This window comes from Sinocyclocheilus grahami, unplaced genomic scaffold (assembly GCF_001515645.1).
Source record: "Sinocyclocheilus grahami isolate Dianchi unplaced genomic scaffold, SAMN03320097.WGS_v1.1 scaffold242.1, whole genome shotgun sequence".
Lineage (NCBI taxonomy): Eukaryota > Metazoa > Chordata > Actinopteri > Cypriniformes > Cyprinidae > Sinocyclocheilus > Sinocyclocheilus grahami.
In genome coordinates this window covers 918,867-946,203 of record NW_015505421.1, presented here as the reverse complement: position 1 = coordinate 946,203, position 27,337 = coordinate 918,867, and the positions used below count along the sequence as shown (strand labels likewise).

The 27,337-nt window shown below is 38.0% G+C and overlaps 1 protein-coding gene across 4 annotated transcripts in view; it reads right to left on the bottom strand.

Moving 5' to 3' along the window:
• The window catches only part of LOC107597993 (semaphorin-6D-like), a 186,490-nt gene that overhangs the window by 73,434 nt on the left and 85,719 nt on the right, over positions 1 to 27,337 (bottom strand). For 3 of the 4 annotated variants that reach the window (XM_016289221.1, XM_016289224.1, XM_016289222.1), the window contains one exon: positions 17,344 to 17,459. The gene's annotated coding sequence lies outside the window, so the exon portion shown is untranslated. Of the gene's footprint in view, positions 1 to 17,343; positions 17,460 to 17,872; positions 17,894 to 27,337 lie in introns of those variants that run through there. The other variant, XM_016289223.1, reaches the window with a different exon arrangement.

Here is a 27,337-nt window from a genome sequence, read left to right as displayed (position 1 = left end):
TCCCTTCAGAGATACATTCATATAATCCCTCACCTTCAATTCAATATTTATATTTTTCTTCCTATATTTCGAGCATCGACAAAAAAAATAGACCGGTTCTGATTTATGGCCGGACGACCGATGCATCTCTCTCTCCTATGACACAGTAACGACCGTATGGAAAAAATCTTCGGCCTGTCCAATGATTTTAAACAGTCATTGGGTCTGTCAGACTGGAGAAATGTTTGCGGTAATGTAACCAAAAATATTTAAGACTCACCGAATCGGAATTTAAGACAATAATACGTTTTAAGGCCTTTTAATAGGAAACCTTTAAGACATTTAAGACTTTTTAAGGACCCACAGCCACCCTTAAAATAAAGTGCTTAAGTAAGAAATAGCCTAAAGTGTACGAAAAAGTGTATGTGAAACAGAGCCTATGTGTAGCATCTGCGTAGGATCATGCATGAGCGTTGGACTGTTTATGGCTTAAGAGACCCCTTTTAGCCTTTTGACATTTGCATATAAATTACAAGTTCTGGTCAGAGACTTTACGTTCGTATAGGGGTTTTAAATTGCCAGATGGTTCTTCGCCGTCAAGAAGATTCAAACCAGCCCCCACTATCATCCCCCAATCTGATTTCAAACACATTCCCAAAGAGCTGTAAATGGCCAAACTAACACACACACACACAAGCTAACACTAAGAAAGTGTGTATGAAAGAAACACAGTGTAAAGTAAGAGAGAGTTTACGAAACATCGAAAACAGGCAAAAGAAAGCACATGTGGAAAAAAAGAGCACAGGAAGTACTGAAAAATATGCAAAAGAAAGAAAGAACATTCAAAAAATGAAAAAGCATATGAAATAAAGAAAGCTCATAAAAGAAAGAACATACAAAACTTTATGCTCTTTCTTTTTTTGAAAATACTTTTTTTGTCAGAGAAAGAAATCAGAAACCAACAGTAACTGGCCAAATTCTGTATTGTAGTGATGTATAAAAGCGATATCGCACTTGCAATCTTGTTGGTGATCTATGGCTGAATCACAGCCCCATTTTCTCATATTCAGCACAACTGCACTCTTGCTCGTGTGATATTACTTAAGTATATAATATTCCCATGTATCTCTATATGGATAGTTCACAGTCTGCACCAGCAGGATGCACAAAGAATGTGTGTGATAGAGAGAAAGACCCCCGGGTGCTCAGCTAAGACATGCCGAGCTCAGCGCCTCTGTGCCTGCCTGGTGAAGAGGATTTGGGAGGTTGAGTTTCTTTACAGGGCACTGATGCTCATCCACACACACACACACACACACACACACACACACACACACTCATGCAGCTGTGATCAAACACCATGCTGTGCTGGACTGACATACACACACACAAAGACACAGAGTGCAGAAGACTCATGTCATTTCAGGATGGTTGGTTTCCTGTGACAGGTCTGTACCCAGTTGCTATGTTTCAGTGCTCAGCAACCCAGCTCACCTGGGCTCCCACACAAATAGCTCCGGGTGTTACCATCATTTATTTCATGATTCCATTACGTTATTTACACATTTCTACAAAAGATATCTTGCTTTTTCAGTAAAAGGTTAGGGAATGGAAAAGAGAAGGAGAGAGACAGAAAATCAGTGTTCCAGTCTCTTCTTTAGAAGATTAAACTCTTCATCAAACTGTCCTCTGCTCAAGAAACAGACGCAACGCACACAAAGCCCTTAATTTACAGTCTCTCAGAGAGAGCCGAGTTAAGGATGTTGTGGTTCACTCAGACACTGACACTCTGACACAAAGCGACAGGCGATAAATCACATCTCTTTCAACTTAATCTGAGATTTATACTAACCAGCCATGACCAGCAAAGTCTGTGTAGAGAATGTGTATTTGTTTCAGCAAAAACAATCACCCATGGGTTCAAAACCCCCAACAGGGACATATGTTATTATTGGATTGATCTATTTATCCATCCATCCATCCATCAATTTTCATATTGCGGTTAAATAACAAATATGTTGAAATGGTCATACATTGCTAAACAGTAATATTGTGAAACATTATTACAATTTAAAATAACTTTTCTGTTTTAATATATTCTAACACTCCTGCCATTACTCCAGTCTTCAGTGTAACATGATTCCTCAGAAATCTAATATTTAGATTTTGCGTTTAAGAAACTTTTCTTACAATTATCAATGTTGAAAATGGTTGTACAGTTTAATGTTTTCATTGACACAATGACATTTTTTCAAGATTTCATGATGAATAGAGCTGCATTTATTTGAAATTGAATTATTTTGTAACAAATGTAAAACACTTCCCTGTCACTTATGATACATTTAATCAGTCCATGATGAATAAAAGTATCAATAAAAAAAGGCATATATAGAGAAAATATTTTGAATACAAATTACAATGAAAATTCATCTTTCAATTGAGTAAGAATTGTCACCAATTAAATTACATATCACAGATATTTCCCACATATCAACATTTATTAATAAACGTGAGTAAAGTCTTAATTTGCTAAATGATCAAATCACTCAAACAATATGTGTGACCCATGTAAGGTTGTAACGGTATGAGATTTTCACGGTATTATAATCATCTCAGAAAATATCACGGTTTCACAGTTATCACGGTATATATGAAACAATAATTCTTATCAGTAACAATGACTCTTAAAAGAACAAGAACAAGTTATTTGAGTGAACAAATCCTATATTTCAACAAACTTGAAACCATTTTAATGAAAGTATTGAAGTCTCCCTTCTGAAAAAAAATTAAATAAATAATAATAAAAAACCAATAAAAAAATAAGCTGTACACCTTATGTATATCTATATCACACTTTAACATTTTAATTCATGTTTTAAATTGTTATCAAATGAAAATTTACAACTCCTTTTTTTTTGGCAAAGTTAAAACATGGACAAACATGATATTCCATGAAAACAATGTTTAAATAAATAATTTTATCATAAAGCATATTATTATTGTTATTATAACTTTGAAGTACATTGTACAATGCTAATATATTTCTGTCATAATTTCAAATTAAATCGAACGTTTATTTTGACGGGTTGTAGCGGACCTTTGAGTTTCAGAGTGTATTTGACAATGGTTTTTCTCAAATAAAACGAGGAAATGTTCATTTACGTTTTCTCTCAGAGCAGCTCTGCTGATGTTCATGTTTATGTAGACGCTGAACACACCATTAGCGTCATGCGTACTTCAGTATGCAGTAGATAAAACGGCGCCATTCAGAGACATGCAGAAACAAGCAGATTATTTATATAGCTGTCTCTTTGCGCATAAATATTCACAGACCCATATCATATCTACTTTTGACTATCTTTATCCATCTATCAGATTGCACGTTTTACGTGACATCCTCATTATACTGTAAATTCCATGTTCACGACTGCACCGGGATTCCCTCTGCTTCACGGAAATCATACGACCTTAACTTATAACTTGTTATTAATGCGACACACCTTTATCTGCACAGAGGGATGGTGTCCACGAATATGAGCGAAGATGTAGCAACTTTGCGTTCACATTTTTTTGCAAATTGGATCCGTCCTCAAGGATAACCCCGCGGTTTTTTTTTTTTATATATATATATCCAAAGTATTCCCACCATACTGCAGATTTTAACTTTTTTTTTTCGGCGGGGATGGAGATGAGATATTATCTCTCTCTCTGTCATTTTCTCCGCTGCACATGCATGTAAGCAGCTAAGTGAATGCAGAGTGAAGCAGCCGAGCGGAAATAAGTTGCGTATGCATGGGTGAGATTTTTTTCCATTCATTTTTTTTTTAAACCGTAGATATGCAAATGTTTACAATATGATAACCGTGCACGTTCAAACCGTGATAAACCGTCATACCGGTATATCATTACAACCCTAGACCCATGCTGGCAAAATGCATCTGAATGCGCATGGGCTAATTATGAGCTACAGGCAAGTCAAGTGAAAAATCTCAGTTTTGTTCAAATTTGAGGTTTTAAAGGGGTCATATGATGCTATTTTAAAGATAATTTTTTTGTGTATTTGGTATAACAGAATATGTTGACATGCTTTAATGTTCAAAAACACATTATTTTTCAAATACTGTACATTATTGTAGGTCCTCTATGCCCCGCCTCTCTCAAACACGTCGTTTTCAACAAAGCCCCCTCCTTTGACAAGCGCAGTCTGCTCTGATTGGCCAGCTGACCCAGTGCGTTGTGATTGGCCGAACACCACAAGCACGCGTCGGAAATGTAACGCCCCTTACCATAATCGCGAGCTTCAGCTTTCAAAGTAAATATCAAGACAGTTAATAATGTCGTTAGTTTTACCATCAGTTCAAGCCCGAAAGGGCAACAGAGTCACGTGACGGACACAGTGATGATGCAGTACACAAGCTGTGGTTAAGACAGCTGACGTGCTATGATTTCTGACAGGCAGTTCACTCTCCTGTGATGTGACCCTGTTCCCCTCACACACACGACGCGTTACTCTGTGCTGCGCAGAACTCCGCATTTGAACAGTCAATAGCAAATACAGTACTTAAACTAATAACAAAATATACTTACAGTCACTGATTCAGAAGCGCCAGATTGTCATAGCAAAGTCGGAATTTACCCTTTTTTTTTTTTTTAGAAATAGCCTTTGTGCACAGCCAGCCTTGTACTCTTCTAGGTTAAAAAAAAACTGTCGTCCATAAAATGCGTTGCACAAATTCGAACATCTGGGTTGTGCTGTCCTGTTGTAAATAAATCTTAACCAATGATTCCTAATGGCATCTACTTCCGGAAGGCCAAATAAAGTGCTTTTGCTTTCGCACTGAAACACAGCGTCTCCCTGACATGGCTGCATCAACACTACTGCTGTTCCTGAAACCACGCCTTCTTTCTTTGCGTGCACATTTGGGTGGCATTATACTAATATTTCCACATAGTGACGTAGATATGTGGGGGCGTGTTAAAACGAGCCATTTTAGGTAGGCGTGGTTGACTCTCAACTTTTATAAAGAATATCTCTTTGGATTTGAGACTTTAGTCTTTGCAACTTTACAGATTTTCTTTATGTACCAAGAGCTTGTAACACTCCAAAGAGAAAGGAAAAATTTAAATCGCATCATATGACCCCTTTAACAAAAATTAGTTCATTAAGAGTCACATATTTTCTTCCTCGAATGATTCTACTGTTTATTAGCATCTTTGGTCTTATTTTTAATAACAAACATAAAATAACAAAAATATCATCTAATACGAATCAATATTCCTCACAAAGCAGCAAAGGCCTCATCAAACAAATATATCTTAAATATTTTTATAGAGGTATTTCCATAAATTAAACACTGCATTTTAAAATTCACTGTGGACATAAGTAGTACTTGATGCCTGGTTCGGACACTGTTATACAAATGTTCTGTTGAGAAAGGTACAGTTCATGCTCAAATATGAATGGTTGTGTATGTGTGTGTAGGCGAGTATATCTTCTCTTTGAAGCCACTACCTCCTGTTGCGTTCACCAATCCAAGCCTGTGCACTCTGAACTGAGACCAATCTGCCATTTTCCCATGTAGTTCGAACCCAAAGAGTATATTACCAGTGCAGTATTTACAGAGACCTCTCAAAGGTTCAGACCACACAGCTGTGTAAGGGACACCTGCAGGACGGTTCATCAGGCCATATGGTCACAAGGTCAGTTTCCCCTTAACAGACGTCCAGTCAGCAACTCAACATCTAAAACACAGCACCAGTATCAGCTATATGAAAGGCAACCAGCTACTTTTTCACTAATGACATTCTATGAGTTTCCATGACCTTATGGTTGTTTGTGATTACTGAATTTTTATAGAATTTGGAAGACGATGAACAGCGGATTTACATTTGAAAGTCAGGAATCAAATATTTGATTTAATCTAGTAAATCTATGAAGTAAATTAATAGATTATTATTTAATCAGATGGATATATGCACTTGTTTATAATTATATATATATATATATATATATACAGTGGGTACGGAAAGTATTCAGACCCCCTTAAATTTTTCACTCTTTTTTATATTGCAGCCATTTGCTAAAATCATTTAAGTAAATTTTTTTCCTCATTAATGTACACACAGCACCCCATATATATATATATATATATATATATATAAAATTGTTTTCATAAAGACATCACTCATTACCATGAATTGTACTTTTTTTTTTACCAATGTATCAGTTCTGTGATCTGTAGTGATTGGAATATGTGAGTACAGGCATAAACCTAATTTCAACTCAAATCTTAATGGCTTCAGATTGTTCCTGTCTGATCTCTCTCATAACAAGATGCCAGCTGGTGTCCCTTCCTTTAATCTGATTAATTGGAAACTATATGAGGTGGCACCTGGTCAAGAGTGTGTATGTGTGTGTGTGTGTGTGTGTGTGGACTATCGATGTGCTAACAAGGCATTCCAATCACATGCTGAATGATGACAGATTCTTCTGGTTTTCCAATGGGATAATCCCACATGTAATCCTAATCTCAATCTCCAACCCTTAATCTCAAACCCAGACCTGATTAAAAGATCAAACGTGGCTCAGAAACCACTCTAATTAAGGCTCCCATCACCACTGCATCCCATGTCAATTTAATGTATATTAATATTTTGCATCTCTTCTACGATCAGCTAATTATCTAGACTTATAACACATTTTAGCAGAGCTACAGAGAGAACCTTCAACCACATTCATCTTTAGCTCCACATCAAAAAAATTATGAAACTTGAAACACGTTTAATATATCGTGCAGCCTTGGGAAACAGTCTAATAATGTTTTTTATGGATTCTTATCCGTGAAATGCACCACTTCCGGTATTTTGCTGGTTAGTCGACACGAGCAAAATAAAGTTGAGGATTTTTAAAAATCGAATAGTCGAATAAAATCGACGAATTACTAAAAACACAAGGCTAAATCTGAAATGTCAATTAACAGCTGTTAAATTAATTCCCAAATATTTCATTAATAATTAGATCTGATTATCAAGAAAATCATTAGTAGCACAGCTAGTGTTGATCCGTATAATCAAAGAAGCTTAGCTGTATCTCTTCATAGTACACCACCTACCAAAGTTCAATAAAAGGTTGTGCATGAAGCACCCAGAGGTCTAGTTATGTCCTAAACAGAATTAATTAATCTCCTGTCAATTATTTTGGACCCAGGGCCAAGTCTAAAAGTATGTTCTATATTTTATTCTGCTAATCTGTGGAAACAGTTCAGCTCAATCAGATATCCAGCGCACAACAGAGGCCTGATTGACACTCTATAAGAAAAAAACCCTCTTCTTTTGGTGCGAAATGTGAATAATGCAAATGCCCCAGGCCACATATATCTACGGTCCAGGTCAAGGGAGTCGAGCGTTATTAAAGCAGTACGGTGACTGAAGTAGAATGTCAATGGACGCGTTGCAAGTTACCTGCTGCAAGATTTAACAACACATTAAACAGAGTGTGTCCATGCTTCGAATCACTCACACAGCCACACCGACCCCATGCATATTATAATGTGACCCACGGGGCATAAATGCAGTGAGTCTGAGAGCAGCACAGCAATGAAGGGCCTGTCTGCCAGTTTGATGGCCGGTCTAGCTGCACAGACACTGTTCGATAGAAGCTTTCATTTGGATTTCTGAATCGCCCTGACAGGGAAACCACTGGCGAAAGAATGTCAGCAAGGGCCAGACAGCGAGTGTGCATCAATGTGTGCAGATGAATGCGATTGCGATTGCTCTCACGTGTTGTGTGATTGAAAAAAGGCTGACAGAGAAGAGATAAGGAGAGGGCAAGAGGTAAGAGTGATTCACTGTGTCTCTATCGTACAATTATCAGATGAGAGGGTGTGAATGTCTCACACTCAGGCCAAAACCCTTTGCGAATCGCATGAACGGTATACGAGTGGAGCGACTGACTGCTCAGCCAGACTGAGCGCACACACATAGAGCAGATAATACGCTGAGCATCACACCACGTGAAAGTGAAACCGGAGCGGTGAACTAATTTTCGGCAGCCGAAATTTTGGTGCATCTCTAATTATTGGCGACATCAGAAATGGATATTATATAATAGATGCTTTTTTGAACATTTTAGCAATTTAAAAATATTAAAAAAGGATTTTTTACATGGCACCCCTGCTCTCGACAGACGGCACCCCGGTTGGGAAACACTGGTTTAAGCAACTTAATTATAATTGGTTTATAAACATTATTTTAAGCATTATGCACTTTTTTCACAGATAGTCGTGTTATCTTATGCTTTGAATAAACGTGCATTAGTAATATTTTGCTCGATGCGCCCTCTTGTGGCCCCAGGAGAGAAGCCAAAAGCTTTTCCTCACCTTAACTGAAATTATGCATTTTAAATTAGAATATAATTTGAATTTTGATAATATTTAAGTAAAAAATCCGAATTTAGATTTTCAGCCATTTTGACAGCCCTAATTCATTGAGGTTTGTGGACATTTAAAGCAGAAGAGTTCGCTTAATGACAGAACCCTGCACTCGGCAGCTCTTGAGACACATCCAAGCAGAGTTACTGCACATACGTATATCCAGGCAGGATTAAAGTTGAAAACAGATTCAGTGTTTATTTTTCTGCTAGATTCACGTTGATTCACACATCGATGCACCAAACGGCTTGTCTCTTTCTCTATGGCGGTTGTGAATGCCCTGAAGGAGGCGTGTGAGAGACATCCAGGACTGACAGACCTGATCCTAGATCAGCAGTGGGTGAATCCCGACGGATGCGTCACATCAGAAGATCAATATACCACTTAATGCCGCACTGTTGCTGAATAACAATGGGCCGTGAGAAAGCTTTTCACTCACCACCTCCCAGCAGATACCAGCCACAGCCCATAATTACTTAAGCAGACGGTTATGGGTGCTACATGTCTGGAATTATATTGCAGTAAGGTCGCAGAGAGCTTTCGATGGTATCTCAGTCAGGTCTTAGGAAGGATTTTACAAGCATGCTGCAAGGTCTGCTGGAAAATAAATGAATCTTATTAAATTGAAACATGCTCAATATTATTTAGCCGGAGAACTACCAAGCTTCTCACAGGAACATCTACATTCTTCAGCAGGATTCAGGTGAGTCATGTGGTTGCTCTAGGGGGCATTTAATTGATCCAAAGTAACAGGAAAGACTTTTACACTGTATTTCAAATAAATGCTGTTTTTTTAACGTTCTATTCACCAAAGGAAAAAAAAAAACTTATCACAGTTCCACAACATTATAAGGCAGCACAACTGCTTACAATATTGATAATAGTAAATTTTTCTTGAGCACCAAATTAGCATATTAGAATAATATCCGAAGGGTCATATGACACTGAAGGCTGGAGTAATGGCTGCTGAAAATTCAGCTTTGCCATCACAAGAATGAAATAAAAAATTATATGGTAAACACTTTAAAATATATTACAATAGAAAACAGCTATTTAAATTGTAGATATATTTCACAATATTTCACAAACATTTTTACAGGATATTTCTTTTTTTCTTTCTCACATTCAAAAAACAAACACAAACAAACAACACTAATACCGATAATAGAAATTTCTAAGACTTTTTTCAATGATTTAAAGATTTAATGACTTTTTATTTAAAGTCCTGGAAATAACAATTCTAAAATTTCTTGACATTTCAAGGTTTTCCATGACTTTGGGAACCCTGAATTCAAGAGTGATAGTTTCACACTCAGTTAAACCCGACTCGATTTTGGCCACAATTTGGTTGTCTGAGACAAATTTTGAAAATCCTAAAAGATTCCTATAATCCTAGGCTAAAATCTGTAGTCTTTGATCGTTAGTTTGACATGTTCATCGACAGCCGATTAATGGCCGTTGCGATAAAATTTGACCTCCAACGAACTTCTGGCAGTGTCAGAAGATTTGGCGCACAGTCCTGCAGTGTGACATCTCCTACGACGAACGTCAAACTGTCTTCATTTTCAAAACAAGCCATGATCAGAATTAATGCTAGAGATTTCTTCTAACCGCATAAACTCCGGCATTCTCGTCCTCCGCTCACAGAATTCATATGATTTGTTGAATTTGCTGTGATAAACAGTGGTTGCGCTGCTGTTTTCATGTGGGTGTGTAGTGCTGCTTGCACTATTCTGCATAAATACGCCGGTATTGCCGCCATTCATATACTTTTAATGGTAGCCAACATTACAGCCCTGCGTGCAATGCAGCTCGCAGTCACTGAACGTGTATGGGTTGATAAGGTAAAACTCCGGACAAGTTTTCTTGCGCGCACCCGTTTTTAATGTGGCTTGACCATAGACTGTATAAAAACATGGACGTAGCGTCCATGACATCACCCATAGGTTTCCAAAGAGCGTTTTTGAAGCTCAAAGTGGGCGGAGCCGGCCGTCGCTATCTTAGCAGCGTGTCACCGCGCGTCACTCCCGGGTAATCGAAAATGGGCAAAGAGGCAGGAGCTGGTTGCTGAAACCATGCCCACCTAGCTCGACGGCGGTGACAGCAGCGGCAATCCACCTGTCACTCAAGTGGCCACACCCTTAATTATGCAGAACTTTAAGGCTTAATATAATTTAAACAGATGAGTTATAAAAAAAAATTCACCCCCCTCACAGTTGTCATGAAGGGCAAAATTAGCTTTACAGACCAAAATAATTTTTTGAACCAGGCTGTAAACATGTTTTTTTTTGCTGTAAATTTGGGCATTTTAACATGGGGAGTCTATGGGATTGACTCTTTTTTGCAGCCAGCCTCTAGCAACCAGTTGACAAATTACAGTTTAAGTCACTTCCGTGTTGGCTTCACGAGAGAGAGACGGAGGTTGCCGCTCGGTCTTGACTGCCGTACAGTCTGACATTAATGACAACTGAGATCCCACAGTGTGACATGATCATCATGTTCGTACAGTCTGACAAGTACAATCCTAAAGGACTTAAAAAAAAAAAATCGCACCGTGTAAGCCCGGCTTTACACTCACAATTTAATTCAAGGACATATAAAACATCTACTAAAGAAAACATTTAACAACTCACGATACATCTAACAGCTTTGATCAGGAAAATGCAGTTTATCTTATGCTTCTCTATAGCCGCTTTTCCACTGAAATTACCTGGAACAATTTGTCCCAGGAACTTTTTTCTCCCCAGACCTGTTGCTGTCTGCGTTTCCATCATGGTCTAAAGTACTGTGAAGAATAGGCAAATAGTCTGGTGACGTAGGTCTGCGCGCGTTTCTCAATACCAAGTACGCAATTTATTTTTTTTGCATCCTCGGTAGGTCGGACTTTGTGAGTTCGACTCGGGAGTGTGAACTCCCGCGGACGGGACGACGCAAGTCTGGTAATTCTGCAAACAGCAGCGTACTTGATAACGTCAGTCAGCTCGCCTTGGCTACTGCAATTTTCCTCACTGTATTTACAATAAGACAAATATGATATCAAACACCACTGCCTCCTTTCGTTTTCATTTAAACATATTAATAGCCGCAGATATGTAGCCTAGTTCAGGGAATGTATATAGCCTACATTACAAAGAAACAAAATATTATATCAAACAGTATTGCCTCTTTTTATTTTCATCTTAACATATTAATAGATTAATAGAATAAAGACCAAAGATTCCCTGTTAGATTTACCCAAAACTAATTATATCTCATGTTTAACCACTAAAGAGATATCAGAGCCAGCGTTAAATATCAGAAGGACTAGCCGAGTTGAGGCTGCTCTTGTTGGGAAACATGAGCACTGAGCGCCCGCTGATCGCGTGGAGCTCACATCTCCGAAATCAGCGAAACTAATTTTTAAATAGGCGCTGTCTTTATAAATAAACCGCAGATTTGAGTTTTAAACAACTACATTCTTGCCTGAAATACTTTTAAAACTACACTTCATGACACAATAACAGTAATATTTTGAAAATGATCCGAATAAATGGTGGTTGAAATACAATGCTGAGTGAACTCAACCAATCAGCATGCTCAGCGCCCAAGTCCCGCCCCCGAAAGTTCCAGATCTTTGAAAAAGTACTACCTCGTGAGCAGGGACTTTCTGAGGGGCAACTTTTTACCCGGAACTTTATTTAGATCCTGGTTCCTGCGGTGGAAACACACCGAGTACCGGCCCAAAGTCCCTAGTTCCTGGGTAAAGTTCCTGCGGTGGAAACGGGGCTTATGTTTTTACTAGAACTCCAGATTATTCCTCACATTAATCTACCAAAGAGAAAATTGAATCTTCATTTGTGATTAATCTAAATGTAACCAATTTGTTAATCAAATTGAATATGGCATTTACTTTGACTAAAGTCTATAGCTGGATCAAATCCAACGTCTTTTAAAATCTTTTATAAGCTCAGTTACTAACTTCACTCTCAGCCAGTGTGGATTTGCACAATACGGTCTATATTATTATATTTTAAGTCTGTATTATAAAATGCACTGTGTCAAAGTGACTGAGTATAATCCAGTGGTTGCCTATCACTAGTTGTTGCGACAAGACAGGGGGAGGAGCAGAAACGTGGATTACAAAAGTACGGCAAATATGAGTGTGAGGATGTGTGTGTGTTGTTTGGGTATCTATTAGGATTACAGAAGCAAGATGTGTGTGACTCTGGAGGATATAATTCTGTCAGAGTCAGAGTTCTGCAACAGGGTCACCCCTCCTTGGAGCCATCTGCATCCTCCTGCCTGTTAGTCTCAGGGCACTGAAGCTCAGAACTCAAACAGGCCCCGGGGGACGAACGCACATGCATAAATACACCGAAAAATAACTAGACGCTGGTGGTTAGGAACCAGGAAGTGATTCCTGGGTGCCAATCTGCTGGTTAAAATGGAAATTTCCTGCGCAGCCAAGTGCTACCCTGTCGGAGTGTAGAGGAACCAATCAGATGATTAGGTTTGTGTAGCCGACATAGAGTTTGCTTGAATCCTACTGTATGTACCAGAGCATAGTCTGCAGGGATGGTTCACAGAATATTTATTTTTGGGTGAACTATCCCTATAAGTAAATGTTAAATCTCAAATGATTCCAGTTATGCATTATCACTCCAAGCCAAATATTTATAACAGGGTTTTTCAGTCATAGAAAACAAGAGAGAATATTTGGAATATGCTATTGAAGACTTTAAACGGCATACAGACTGTCTAATCAATGTATTCAAGCCTAAAGTGCTGTTCCAGATGACTGCTCTGAAATTTCCTATTTCCTCGGTGAGATTTTGCTATCCATTGTAGCCCCATTGTGGTGGAGAGTGAGAGTATTAGACGGTCAGAGTCATGAAGTCAGAAGGCCAAAGAGTCAGAGAATCTGCTCTCTTCTCCTCACAGCAAAAAAAAGGCACACTTCTCACATAGCAGAAAATCACACTTACTGTATGTTTGAATGTGTGGTGCCAGATATGAAGAGGAGTGAAAGAAAGAGATTCATCTCTTAGACCCCATTCACACCTGATTTGAACATCCATCTCTAGTGTGCAGCTCTAAATACAGGGGTCCAACACATCTTGCGCAATCGGTTCACTGAACACATTTGGAGGAGTTCGCCAACACACGTGGTCATGTCTATATAGTGTAAACGCTAATGCATCCTGTCAGCGAAATACCACCCACTCATGTAACATGTAATCATTGCAAGACATGTTGGAGGACTTTACATTCTCTGCCAACAGGTTACAGCTTTAAAGTCAACATGAAACAAATAAATTCAGCAAATTCACAAACCTATTTGACTTCTGTAATGTGACGTATTTACGAGATATTCAATGAGAAACATCAGGTAGGATCTGATTTTACTAATCTGTAACTGATTGGATTATTAAAAGGGGGTTTTCCATATCGGAATTGAGCCAGAAAGCAATTGTGGATGACCACTTTCCTCCTACACTACTTCCGGTACCCATTGGTTGAAAACGCTAGTGGCCTTGATGACGTCAGCACAAAGTTACTTTAGTGGCAGAGAAAATTATTATATTTTGATTAAGGACTATAAAAACAAACATTTTTGCCTCTGAATAACATGTCAAATGAATTATATACAAAATGCCCAGGAATTTAAAGTAAAGAGGGTTTTGATTTCATGTTGACTTAAAAATAATATAACCTTCTTTTTGCATATACTTAAAGTATGCATGCACAAGAATTGGATTAATCTAAACTACATAAAACCCGTCTCTTTCTCATTTCACTTTGGGATTCCCATAAGACCACAAAAAAACATCTAAATTTTTAAGCTTTCACACCTGACCTTTCACAAAGTTGGTATGGGTCTTTCCATTGGCACACTTCCAGACCTGCAGGGCTCAGCTCTATACCAGGTCATCCACAACACACTGAGAACCTTCAGGATAAACAGTGTGATGCAATTTTGACTGAATACCGCTCCGAGTGATTCTCTGTGGCCATCAATGACCTTTGGATGAAAATGTGGTTTCCAGGACAAAAGGGAAGAATAGAGAGAAATCTAGAATGAGAGTGCTTACACTGTTGTTTCTGCTCAGAGGTCAGCAGCAGGGAAGTGAAAGACAGAATGAGTGAATGAACAATGGCGCGGCTCAAATTATGTGAGGGCATGTCAGTTTTAGTCAGAGCCAAGTGTTTAACCAGAAAAAACACAGGTCGTTTCATTGCACGCCAAACACCCATTATACGTTTCTTGATTTCATGTTGACTTCAAAATAATATAACCTTCTTTTTGCATATACTTAAAGTATGCATGCACAAGAATTGGATTAATCTAAACTACATAAAACCAGTCTCTTTCTCATTTCACTTTGGGATTCCCATAAGACCACAAAAAAACATCTAAATTTTTAAGCTTTCACACCTGACCTTTCACAAAGTTGGTATGGGCCTTTCCATTGGCACACTTCCAGACCTGCAGGGCTCAGCTCTATACCAGGTCATCCACAACACACTGAGAACCTTCAGGATAAACAGTGTGATGCAATTTTGACTGAATACCGCTCCGAGTGATTCTCTGTGGCCATCAATGACCTTTGGATGAAAATGTGGTTTCCAGGACAAAAGGGAAGAATAGAGAGAAATCTAGAATGAGAGTGCTTACACTGTTGTTTCTGCTCAGAGGTCAGCAGCAGGGAAGTGAAAGACAGAATGAGTGAATGAACAATGGCGCGGCTCAAATTATGTGAGGGCATGTCAGTTTTAGTCAGAGCCAAGTGTTTAACCAGAAAAAACACAGGTCGTTTCATTGCACGCCAAACACCCATTATACGTTTCTTTACGGGGTGGGTGGTATGACCAAAATCGTATTTTATCGCATAATTTCTCCCTCAGAGTAAAAAAAAAAAAAAAAAGAACAATTGTTGAGAAAAAGTTAAATTATGAGATATAAATTAAACATTATGAGAAATAAAATCATGTCACAGTGATTTTATAGCGAGATACACACTATATCACAATTTATGGGGAATAAAGCTAATATTGTATGACAAAGAGCCATATTGAAATATACAGACGCAATTAAGAAAAATGGAGTGAGATACATATTGTGAGATATAAAGTTGCAATTACAAGAAATTACAAGATATTTGTGAAATTATTGTGAGAAATAAGGCAGTAAATAAAACAATTTAAGTAAAACTATGAGATATAAAGTCAAATTTTAAAATATTGTCACAGTGAAAAATCTCTGTCAAACTGAGATATAAATTCACAATTATGAGAAATAAGACACAACTGTGATAACTAAATCATATTATTATTTCCGAAAAGAAGTCAAAAAGAAGTCCTATTGTGTGACATACAGTCAGAATTGTGAGAAATGAAGATGAAATCACTAGAAATATAAAGTTCAATTGTGAGATATACTCATATTGTGAGATAGTTGCAAAGTTGCAATTACAAGAAATATTTAGCCATTTTTAGATATAAAGTTGCAATTATGATATACTGTAAATTCTCAATTATGAAAAATAGTCCTTTGTAATAAGACTATGTATGTATTTATTTATTTGAAAATGGAATTCATTTTCTAATTGTGCTTTTTATTTAAAAGCACAATATGTAAGTTTTCATGCTAGAGTTCGCATTTTCAAAACAATAACAAAGCCGAAGCTTGATGATGCTATGAAGAAGAGTGGAATGATGGGAGGTGTCGTTTTTACCATCCAGAGATGTCCGAATCATGTTCACGGATGTAATGAATACATTTTTTTTTATTACCTGCACCTTCCATAGTTATTCAAACAGTGAATAAATTATACAGAGAAAGCGAGCAAAGAACATTTACGTTGTCAAGGAACAGTATGACTGACTTAAGTCTAGCGTGAGTTTAAGCATTCTCAAAAAACTCCCCTTATAATCAAAGCTGTCTATACACTGTTTGATGAATGAATCTCCTACTTACATCATACACACATCTGTACTTTGTTGTTTATAATGAGGGAATTTGCAAGAGAGCAGAATTCAGTCAGCGAGCGTGCGTACTGAACAACAAAACTCCGGTGTTTCAGCGATGACTCATCTGAACGCCTCTGATTGGCCGTCGCAATCATAAGCTCAACAGACTCGTGTGTGATTGGTTATAAATGCGCAACACTGTAAAAACGTGGAAAAAGAATCATGGTGCAGATCTAAATATAATGCTGCAGTCAACACTTTTCATTTCATTTTAATTTTATTTGCGACAGCCGTAATGGATTTAATTGAACGGCACAGGAGCATTTTTGTCCATGTGTGTTGCATAGTTTCTAAAAGCGGAAACGGATAGCGTGGATATTACATCTTTGATAGGCGACAATGAACCAGTCACGAGCCATTATTTAAAATTAAAATTTCTCTGGATTTACAAATCCTTGGGAACTTTTGGGATAACATAAGTACAGAACTGCATGAAATATATCACACTGTGCAATTGGTTTTTGGATATTTTATTATGAAAATCTTACATATTGTGCCTACAAAATCTTACAAAATGTTCCTATTTATTCCTTTATTACTGTGATGTAATCTCTACCAGTTGCTACTGATATACTGTATACTGACATATCGTCCAACCTTAGTTCCTCTAAAACAATGGGCTAATGTAGTAAACTGGATGAGCGCAGATATCTCTCTGTACCTCAAGTGCCCATCAGTCACGTTTCCTTAACGACGCAATCCGTGAACGCAATCCAACTAGAGTGGGTTGCATCAGATCTGACAGGTCGATCCACGTCTGTTAGTTCTGCTTATCTCAAACTGATGCTGCGTCTCTGTAAACTGCTGCGTCTACAATTGATTTTGTCCACCATGACGAAGAGAGGAAACACGAACTGGCATGGCTATGATGACAGGCAGGAAACCTGAATCACTGTAAATAGAGGGAGACTAATTCAAAACTCACTGTTATCCTTTCAGGAGAGGAGCAGTGGTGGAAAAGCTTTGGCTCTCACTGGTGTTCAAGAGAAGAGGGTAGATGGCAACACGATGGCAAGACCAAAGAGATTCTCACTCGAGATCCTGTGAAAAAGAGAAAAAAAAAAACAGACAAAAGTAACAAATATATTTGGATCTGGCTGTGTTGGAGATTTGTAGACTAATAACCGCTAGTTTGTAGGTGACTCATGTTGGCAGGAAATGAACCAGCCGGTGACCCGTGAGCGAGGAAGATTCAGAATTCACCACCGCTCAGGAAAAAATCCCTCTAACGCTCTCTCATAAACACAAAAGGCATAACTCTAAACAGGACCAGATGTTTCTGCTGGGGAGCTGAACTCCCATCTGTGTGTGGAAAAACGAAAGCAACAGCAACAGCAACTTTCCATTCATTAACCCGCTTCTGTCAAAAAATGGCAAGAAAATCTCGGTGGCAATTTGTGTTTAATACACAAGACATACTGCAACTCTATGCATCAATCCATTCATTCATTAACCTCATGTGGTTCCTTCGATAGGGGAACATTAAATTTTAATAGAGGGGTCTTATACAGCTGTGCAGCACTAAAACAGAAAACGGTACAATTCTGTGAATCACAGATTCAATTAACCGACTGTGGTATTCCATACTCCTGCATCTTTTAAAACCCCTGTTGAGGTTGGGGGGGCGACTGGCTGGATTTCCCGGAATACATTCGTGCAAGGCTATCACATTCTGACCGCAGTTAGCCCTGCGAACCGCTAGTGAGTTATCGCATGTAGCTCAGGCATTTAGCCCTCTCACCCTGCTCTTTCCATCACTCACACCCCCCATGTCCCAGCGGGGGGTTGATCGGTGAGGGAGGGGGGGAACAGTCATTGCTCACAAGCCTGAAACTTATGTCTGAACTCAACCATTTATATTACACTACAGAGGACAGGAGTAACAAACAAACCACAGAGAAAGACACACAGATCTCTTTTCCAGAAAATATCAGTGTCATCTGTCTAGTCGTCTAGCAGTATTGGCGAGTAATCAACTTGAATTCGTGACATTGCTAACTTAGCTACTTTTCCAGTAAAGTATTTTTCGGTTTTTACATGTATGCCGGGATACAGTACAGTATGTTGCGTAAATTTCATCATCAGCATAGCACGCACACAGCTCAATTTTTCTCATCATAGGCAATTCCGAAAGCAACAGCAACAGCAACTTTCCATTCATTAACCCGCTTCTGTCAAAAAATGGCAAGAAAATCTCGGTGGCAATTTGTGTTTAATACACAAGACATACTGCAACTCTATGCATCAATCTATTCATTCATTAACCTCATGTGGTTCCTTCGATAGGGGAACATTAAATTTTAATAGAGGGGTCTTATACAGCTGTGCAGCACTAAAACAGAAAACGGTACAATTCTGTGAATCACGGATTCAATTAACCGACTGTGGTATTCCATACTCCTGCATCTTTTAAAACCCCTGTTGAGGTTGGGGGGGCGACTGGCTGGATTTCCCGGAATACATTCGTGCAAGGCTATCACATTCTGACCGCAGTTAGCCCTGCGAACCGCTAGTGAGTTATCGCATGTAGCTCAGGCATTTAGCCCTCTCACCCTGCTCTTTCCATCACTCACACCCCCCATGTCCCAGCGGGGGGTTGATCGGTGAGGGAGGGGGGGAACAGTCATTGCTCACAAGCCTGAAACTTATGTCTGAACTCAACCATTTATATTACATTACAGAGGACAGGAGTAACAAACAAACCACAGAGAAAGACACAGATCTCTTTTCCAGAAAATATCAGTGTCATCTGTCTAGTCGTCTAGCAGTATTGGCGAGTAATCAACTTGAATTCGTGACATTGCTAACTTAGCTACTTTTCCAGTAAAGTATTTTTCGGTTTTTACATGTATGCCGGGATACAGTACAGTATGTTGCGTAAATTTCATCATCAGCATAGCACGCACACAGCTCACTACAGAGGACAGGAGTAACAAACAAACCACAGAGAAAGACACACAGATCTCTTTTCCAGAAAATATCAGTGTCATCTGTCTAGTCGTCTAGCAGTATTGGCGAGTAATCAACTTGAATTCGTGACATTGCTAACTTAGCTACTTTTCCAGTAAAGTATTTTTCGGTTTTTACATGTATGCCGGGATACAGTACATTACAGTATGTTGCGTAAATTTCATCATCAGCATAGCACGCACACAGCTCAATTTTTCTCATCATAGGCAATTCATATCTCTCTTCAGGGTAGTTAGCAATTAAACACTGTAGCTAGCTGTTGGGTTAACTTATTAGACAAGCTAATGTACACAAGATAATGTAACAATTTAGGATAAATAAAGCTAATATTGTAAGAGAAAAAAATCATGAGATAAAAAGTCGCAATGTGAAATAAGGTTGTATGCAGTCACAATTATGAGAAAAAAGTCAATAAATAAAAAGAAAATTTAAATTGTGAAATTTTTACAAATAAAATGGAAATTATCAGATTTAAATTCACAATTATGAGAAATAGTCACTATCTTTTTTTTTTTTACTCTAAGGTGGAAACAGGCTTTTACTGTACATCACAGTAATTGCTTCGATTAATCAATAAGCTAGCGACTTCCATACTTTAAAAATGACAGGAACTTCAATAAACCTGTAACGCCAATGCACATTTGTATCAAATAAAGCACTATGACCATGATTAAATTCAAAATATAGCACAACCTTAAGTGCCTTATTGCTTCTATAACAGTTAAATAATAAAAACACATCTTCATTCATAAAATATTTTAAAAGCTAGAATACGCCTGATATGCAAACATACCCAGTGCTACGGCTAAAAGTTAACATTTACACTGTAAAAACAGATTTTTGAAGTTGTAAAACAAAGATTATTGGAGTAGGTTTTTACAATAAAAATACTATTTCAGTCTTTCTACTTCCAAATTACAGGTTTAATTCAAAGTGTTACTTGTCATTTCTTTTTTAAAGTTAGTAATTTCTGAGTGAAATTTTTCTTCAGCAATATTTTTGAGTGTATGAGTGCAGTGCAGTAATATACATGGCAGCTAAATGAACAGGCATTTAGCATCATAGCCAATATTGCATATTTTAGCATGGCTGTAATAATGTATTGCCCGATTTGTGATGTGAATTACCTGTAGTAATTATGAATGCCCTGTAACTTCCCCAACGCTGATATTTTTCAGCTTCTGCAAAAGCTGAATGAGATTTATACACACACACACACACACACACTCACTGTATCCTGTGTTTATGCCTCACACTGCGGAGGGTGAACCATAGTTAATTCTTGATTGGTCCGGTGGATGTCATTGGCTCTGTGAATGAGCAAATCCATCAAACACAGTTCATTTGAAATGAAGCTAATGTAACTACCCAAGCATGAAGTTACACTGCAATAAAATCAATACGCACTGTGGTTAGAGTGTGTTTCGGTTTGGAAATATGAACTCAAGGATAAAAAAGACAACAATGTAGAAAATCTATGACGCTGGTACATCCCCTTTTGGCTAAATTACACATTTAATCATGGTATTTGTGTGTGTGCTGTGACTTACTGGCACTCTTACTATGGTCCCAGCATTCCCTCTCACTGACTAACTCAGGGTCAGTGATCTAATGGTCATGACACTATCTGAGCTGTACTGCATCTTGAAAGAATCCAATTCTAACATTACCATCCAAATTCTATTACACATTTTTCAAGTGCTCTCTCTTTATTGTGACATAGTTGCACCTGTTATATCTTATGCAAAGGGTGGTCTTAAAGGGACAGTTCACTCAAAAATGAAAATTCTTAGCCTCATGCCATTACAAACCTGATGTCTTCTCCAACACACACGCACGCACGCACGCACGCACCATGTCCCTTTAAATTACCATTGGATCTATACTAACCCAGTAAATTTGTTTGAGTTTTTGTAATAAATAAATCTCAGCTGAATGTCAGCTGTTTATGTTCTACAATGTGATTAGTGTCCTGAAAGTGGGCTGGTCTACACACAAACAGAGTTGCTGTTGTTATAAATGCCCTCAGCGAGACACTACTGACCAGAATTAGGCTTAGGATCAAGATTAGATGTAGAAAGGAATATGTGATCATATTCCATTTAGGAAACATGAGATTGAGAAGCACAGTCTTAATAGGTTAAGATTAGGTTTATGGTTATTAGTAGAGACCTGTATAGGTTTATGATTATTGGTTAGATTTAGGGTTGAGGACATTGAGGATTATGGTTTTGTTTGGAAGGAGTCATCTGCTGGCATTACTCAGAGGGCTATGTAGATTACATTTTAAAATGTACTGAGCTTTTTGAGATTTGAGACTTGAGCCATGGATTTCTGACTAAACAAGGTTATGTAACCTCTAAATTGTGTGACGTTTAGAAATGCTTAAAGATCTTAAAGGAACAGTTTGCACAAAAATTCCACAAAAGTCTAAAGAGTGGACTACAAAAGTCTTATATGGACTACAAAAATGGTGTTTCTTTTTACCAAAAAGAAATGTCATTGAGGCCAAATATGATTTTAGAGTTACACAGTGGAAGGGAAGATTTTCAATGAATAACATTACATTTCAGTCCGTTCATTACATAAATAATGATAGATGAACTGCAGTATTTCTTAAAGAGAAAATTGAAAACAAAGGTATGATTACAGTCCAATTATAACACACAAATCCTTAATATGAACCACTTTTTATTTCACTTTCATTATATGGAAAATATCTGCCGTTACATTCTTCAACATTTCCGGGGGTGAATAAATGATGTCAGAATTTTCATCTTTGGGTGAACCATTCCTTAAAATCTAAAACATGAGCGCAACCATATCATACTCTGTACCTGCTGTTTCTTTACTGCTACACACACACACACACATTTTTTTTTTTTTTATTGCAAATCTATGTGCAAGCGTCCTACTTAAAAAAAAATTTCAGTCTTCACTTAGCCCACCCCATCTCGCTTTCATTCTGCCTCTCTGTTTTGGTGATGAATTGTCCCTGGTCTCCAGGAATGGATCTGTTAATAATTCAGACCAGGCCCTGGCATTGACCATTAGAGCCGAGAGGCAGAACTTTCAGCTGATAGATCACTAATCAGATTAATCGCTGTCTTTGAGTGGGAAATGAAACAGAGTGAGGGACCACGCTGCGCATCATAATATACTGGACCTTCCAGAACACTTCACCAACACACGCTTTCAATTACGGCAAGCAACCACCTACAGCTTGAGAGAACATTGCCCATGATTGAGTATTCAAGCAGCAATCCTAACATTAGCCGAACACAGTAAAAATATTATCCTGATAGACGCGTGTTGCACAAAATGCACGAGTAATTTGTGTAGCGACGGATGAGACCAATGCCTTCTCCAGACAAAAACATATACATCACTGTAGTTCAGATATACTAGTCGGAAATCTACAACTAAATTTGATCATCAGTACATTCAAATCCTGTTCCCTAGCTATAATTTGACTAACTGAAGTGTTCTGAAGCTCAAGTAAGTATGTATTTTTTCCACTTGAGCTTAGAAATGCAGGTAATTTTATATCAAGGCCATAATATCTAATTTCACCTGTTGATTTGTCTGCAAAATGATCAGATTGTTTCCTGGGTTCATGTACAGATGTTGCCAGTGGTAGCAGCTAATGACAAAGTCAAGAGTTTGGTGGGGTGTTTTGTGTGTCCAACTGAGCTGATGCCAGCTAAGTTACACAAATTAGAGTTCTCCATGGTGTGGAAATATTGATTAGTCACAGTTTGCTGTGAGCCCCGTATACAGATAAAAGATTATACAAACATCCAGCATGACTTAGTTCACCCAAGAAGTGCAAACTCTGTCATTATTTATTTGTGTTATATCCAAACCTGACAACAAAAATAAACACCATAAAAAGTACTCAATACGTCTCATTGGGTAATATTAAAGGGGTCATATGATGCAATTTCAATTTTTCCTTTCTCTTTGGAGTGTTACAAGCTCTTGGTGCATAAAGAAGATCTGTAAAGTTGCAAAAACTAAAGTTTCAATTCCAAAGAGATATTCTTTATAAAAGTTAAGAGTCAGCCACACCTACCTAAAACGGGTCTCGTCGCTTCGGCCGGACAGGGCATCACAGTATGGTAAGGGGCGTAACATTTCCATCACACGCTTGAGGTATTCGGCCAATCACAACACACTGGACAGCTTGCCAATCAGAGCACACCTTGCTTTTCAGACCAATGAGCTTTGTAAAAATCGACGTGTTTCAGAAAGGCGGGGCATAGAGGAGAAACAATAATGTACAGTATGTGGAACATAATGTGTTTTTTGAACCTTAAACCGCATAAACATTACACCAAATACACAAAATAATGTTCTTTTTAGCAACATCATATGACCCCCTTTAAGTCTTTTGTAGGCATAAAAGTAGTCTATATTCATTAAATATTTTATTCATGCAAACTTAATTTTAATAAAATTTTGTTTACATTTTTACAATATAATAACTTATAATAAATATTAATATTATTATAAAATAAGTATAATATTGAATTATAACTTTTGTGGTGTTTTTTATAGTCTGCATGGTGGGTAAAAAACAGTATACAGGTTTCGAACAACATAAGAGTGAGTAAATAATGACAGAAATGTATTTTTAAGGGGGCAAACTGTTGCTTTAAGAGTTCATGGAAAAATGAAGTTCATCCAACTACATAACTTTGCTCCAATTGTGTCCTCTCTTTCTGCCTCTGTCTATTTCTCTCTCAGAGCGTCATGTTCTCTCTCTTGACTTACTGTGATGTTTTTGTTCTTTTTTTCCTACAGTGAAAAGTCTGATCTGGTCTGGCTGACGGCAACATACACTGACTATTCATATATAATTTATCACAGAGAAACAGAAAGAGGGTGAGAGAGTGAGAGTTTGTCCCTACCTCTAAGAAATTTAAATGCTGCATACACACACACACACACACACACACACACACACACACACACACACACACAGAGCTGCATCAGGCCACTGATCCTAAAAGACACTGTACTCAACACCACAAGATTGAGCAAGAATAAAAACAAAATGTACAACACATATCCAGAACCCAATCCAAATATCACAGCAGGGGTAAAAATCTTGTAGTTCAAGCTTTAAAAAAAACACATAAACTGTCACAAATCACACAAGACATCACTTCAAATTGTTTGTTCAACTAATAAAACCCAACAATTGGAATTTTCCTTTTGTGGCCACATTAGCCCCACTGTATCTGTTGTATTGTTAACCAAGCGTTAACTGTTACCCCATGCTCTGTCAACCTCAGCGTTATTAAACATGAACTCTCGCCCCAGTCTCAGTCAGAGGATTTCTGTCTCTCATTATCCACTCAGTCCTCATCAGAATATAAATAAAGAAACAGAGCTATAAAAAATGAGTTTAAAGATACTGAGAAGCCTCTGTTCTTGAAATCAAAGGATGGCTTTCTAACAAAACGTGACTGGAAAACAAATGAAAGCTTAAACAAAGAAATATCAGATATGATGGAATTATGAAAAATTGTATCTGATTTCACCTATATTTAAGCAACTAATCAAATACACAACCATTCAAAAGTTTGGAGTCATTATTTATGTTTTTAAAAATAAGTCTAAGGGGTCAATAAAAGTTTGCATTTATTTGATCAAAATATAGTAAAAACAGCAATACTGTGAAATATTATTACAATTTATATTTTATTTTAACATGTAATCGATTCCTGTGATCACAAAGCTGAATTTTCAGCAGTCATTACTCCAGTCTTCAGTGTCACATGTTCCTTCAGAAATCATTCTAATGTGCAGATCTAGCATACAAGAAATGTTTCTTATTACTACCAATGTTGAAAACAGTTGTGCTGCTTATTATGTTTATGGAAACCATGATATTTTTCGTTTGATAGACAATTTTGGTTCTGTGTTGGTTTTCCACTTGAAGGCTAATATTTTGATCCAGAAGCTAAACCAGTTGTGAACTGCTGATTTAAACAATGCAAAGTCAAATAACTGATGTTATTGATGTGAACAGATCCTTTGTGTATGTGCATGTGTGTGTGAACGAGAGAGAGGGATGAAGGGGTATAAAGCTCATACAGGGTCAGTTCTTCCTCCTCCTGATACCGTGGGAACGGATAAACGGGTTAAAGACACAAATGGACCACTGTATTTCTCCTTTCTCCCACTGCTCTGTTCCAAAACCTAGCTGCCTAATGAAGGAGCATGTTAAAGCATCATAGACATGCTTCCCGATCAGACTATGTGAGCGGAGTGGAGTGGCAACAATTTCCCCTCAAGCATTCAATAATCACTCCGCTCCGGGTTCACCATTTCCCACTCCTCGCTCCACTGATCAGAAACACCGCTCCGCGGCTAAATTATTTCACTATGCTTGAAAAATCAAAGTTCTGTTCAGAAATTATACTAAACGAAAAATAAATGCATAATACTAGAAGAATAGTTTTAACATGGTTTATTTGAACACTACAATTAGCCCAATTTCATATTAAATGACTGCTTAACTCGCTAGCTTACTTGTCTGTGCAACATCTCTCTACTATGGTAAAGCTGAGGGTAGTTACTTCAGAAACAGAAAGAATATGCTGCAACTTTTCCGTTTTTAAGCTGATAAATGACAGGACAGCGTTGACCAAATTTTCTTCATTCCTGAATGTATGCGCGCGATCTGTACGTTATGTGCGAACTTGTGTGTTCTGTCCGTGTGCAGCAATGCATCAGCACATTAGTTTCGAGCGGAGATTAACAAACTGTACAACTTACAACATGCTTTAACCTCCCGCACTCGTCCATCGCCATTTTAACCTTCATATGTGATCCACATATCTGTCAAGCTAACTAATTATGTTTAATACATGAGTTGGCTTAATTTGTGCTCGTGATGGAGTGGTAGCGGAGCGTTCTCGGAGAGAGTGAAAACCTCAACGCTCCGACTTTCAAAAAATCCGCTCCTAGCTCCAGGCAAAATCATGCCGCTCCACTCCTCGCTCTGCTCACATAATCTGTTCCCGATGCTTTTCCAAAAGCTAGGAATTTTAAATATGGCCTTATTTGAGCTAAATTCTAAAGAAAACTCTCATGAATCAGAGCAGGTAATCCCAGAATGCATTATGATGAGCTCATTAAAAACAATTATTTAAGATGGCAATCGAGGTGAGAAAAAATGCATTGAACGTGCATAAAGACTTAGTGTTTTTGTGTAGTGTGTGTGTTAAGGTTTATTAGCATTAGCTTAGCAGCATGCTCACTCCACTCCCTGTTGAAAAAAACAGCATATGCTGGTTAGGTATGTGTTGAAGCTGGGATGCTGGTTTGAGCTTGTTTAAGCTGGTCCTTTGCTGGTTTATGCTGGTCCTTTGCTGGTTTAAGCTGGTCCTTTGCTGGTTTAAGATGGTCCTTTGCTGGTTTAAGCTGGTCCTTTGCTGGTTTAAGCTGGTCCTTTGCTGGTTTAAGCTGGTCCTTTGCTGGTTTAAGCTGGTCCTTAGCTGGTCATGTGCTGGTCCGACCAACTTAAGACCAGCTAAGGACCAGCATAAACCAGCAAAGGACCAGCTTAAACCAGCAAAGGACCAGCTTAAACCAGCAAAGGACCAGCTTAAACCAGCAAAGGACCAGCTTAACATACCTAACCAGCATATGCTGTTTTTTTCAACAGGACTGGAATCAACTGAGTAAGTTTTGCCATATTTATGATACATTTCTCAAGTTAAATTTGTTAAAAGCAACCATCTGTCAGAAGTGTAAACTACTCAATTCACTGCAACACGAAAAACATCAAATCACTTCCACAAACCCAGCTTTGACGTCCAGCATACAGCAGAAAACTTCCTTTCACCATCAGAGTCAAGGCTGCCTCAGTTTCCGTCCATGCTGCCCTCTCTCTCTCTCTCCCAGCACCTTTCACTTCTTTCTACTCATCTTTC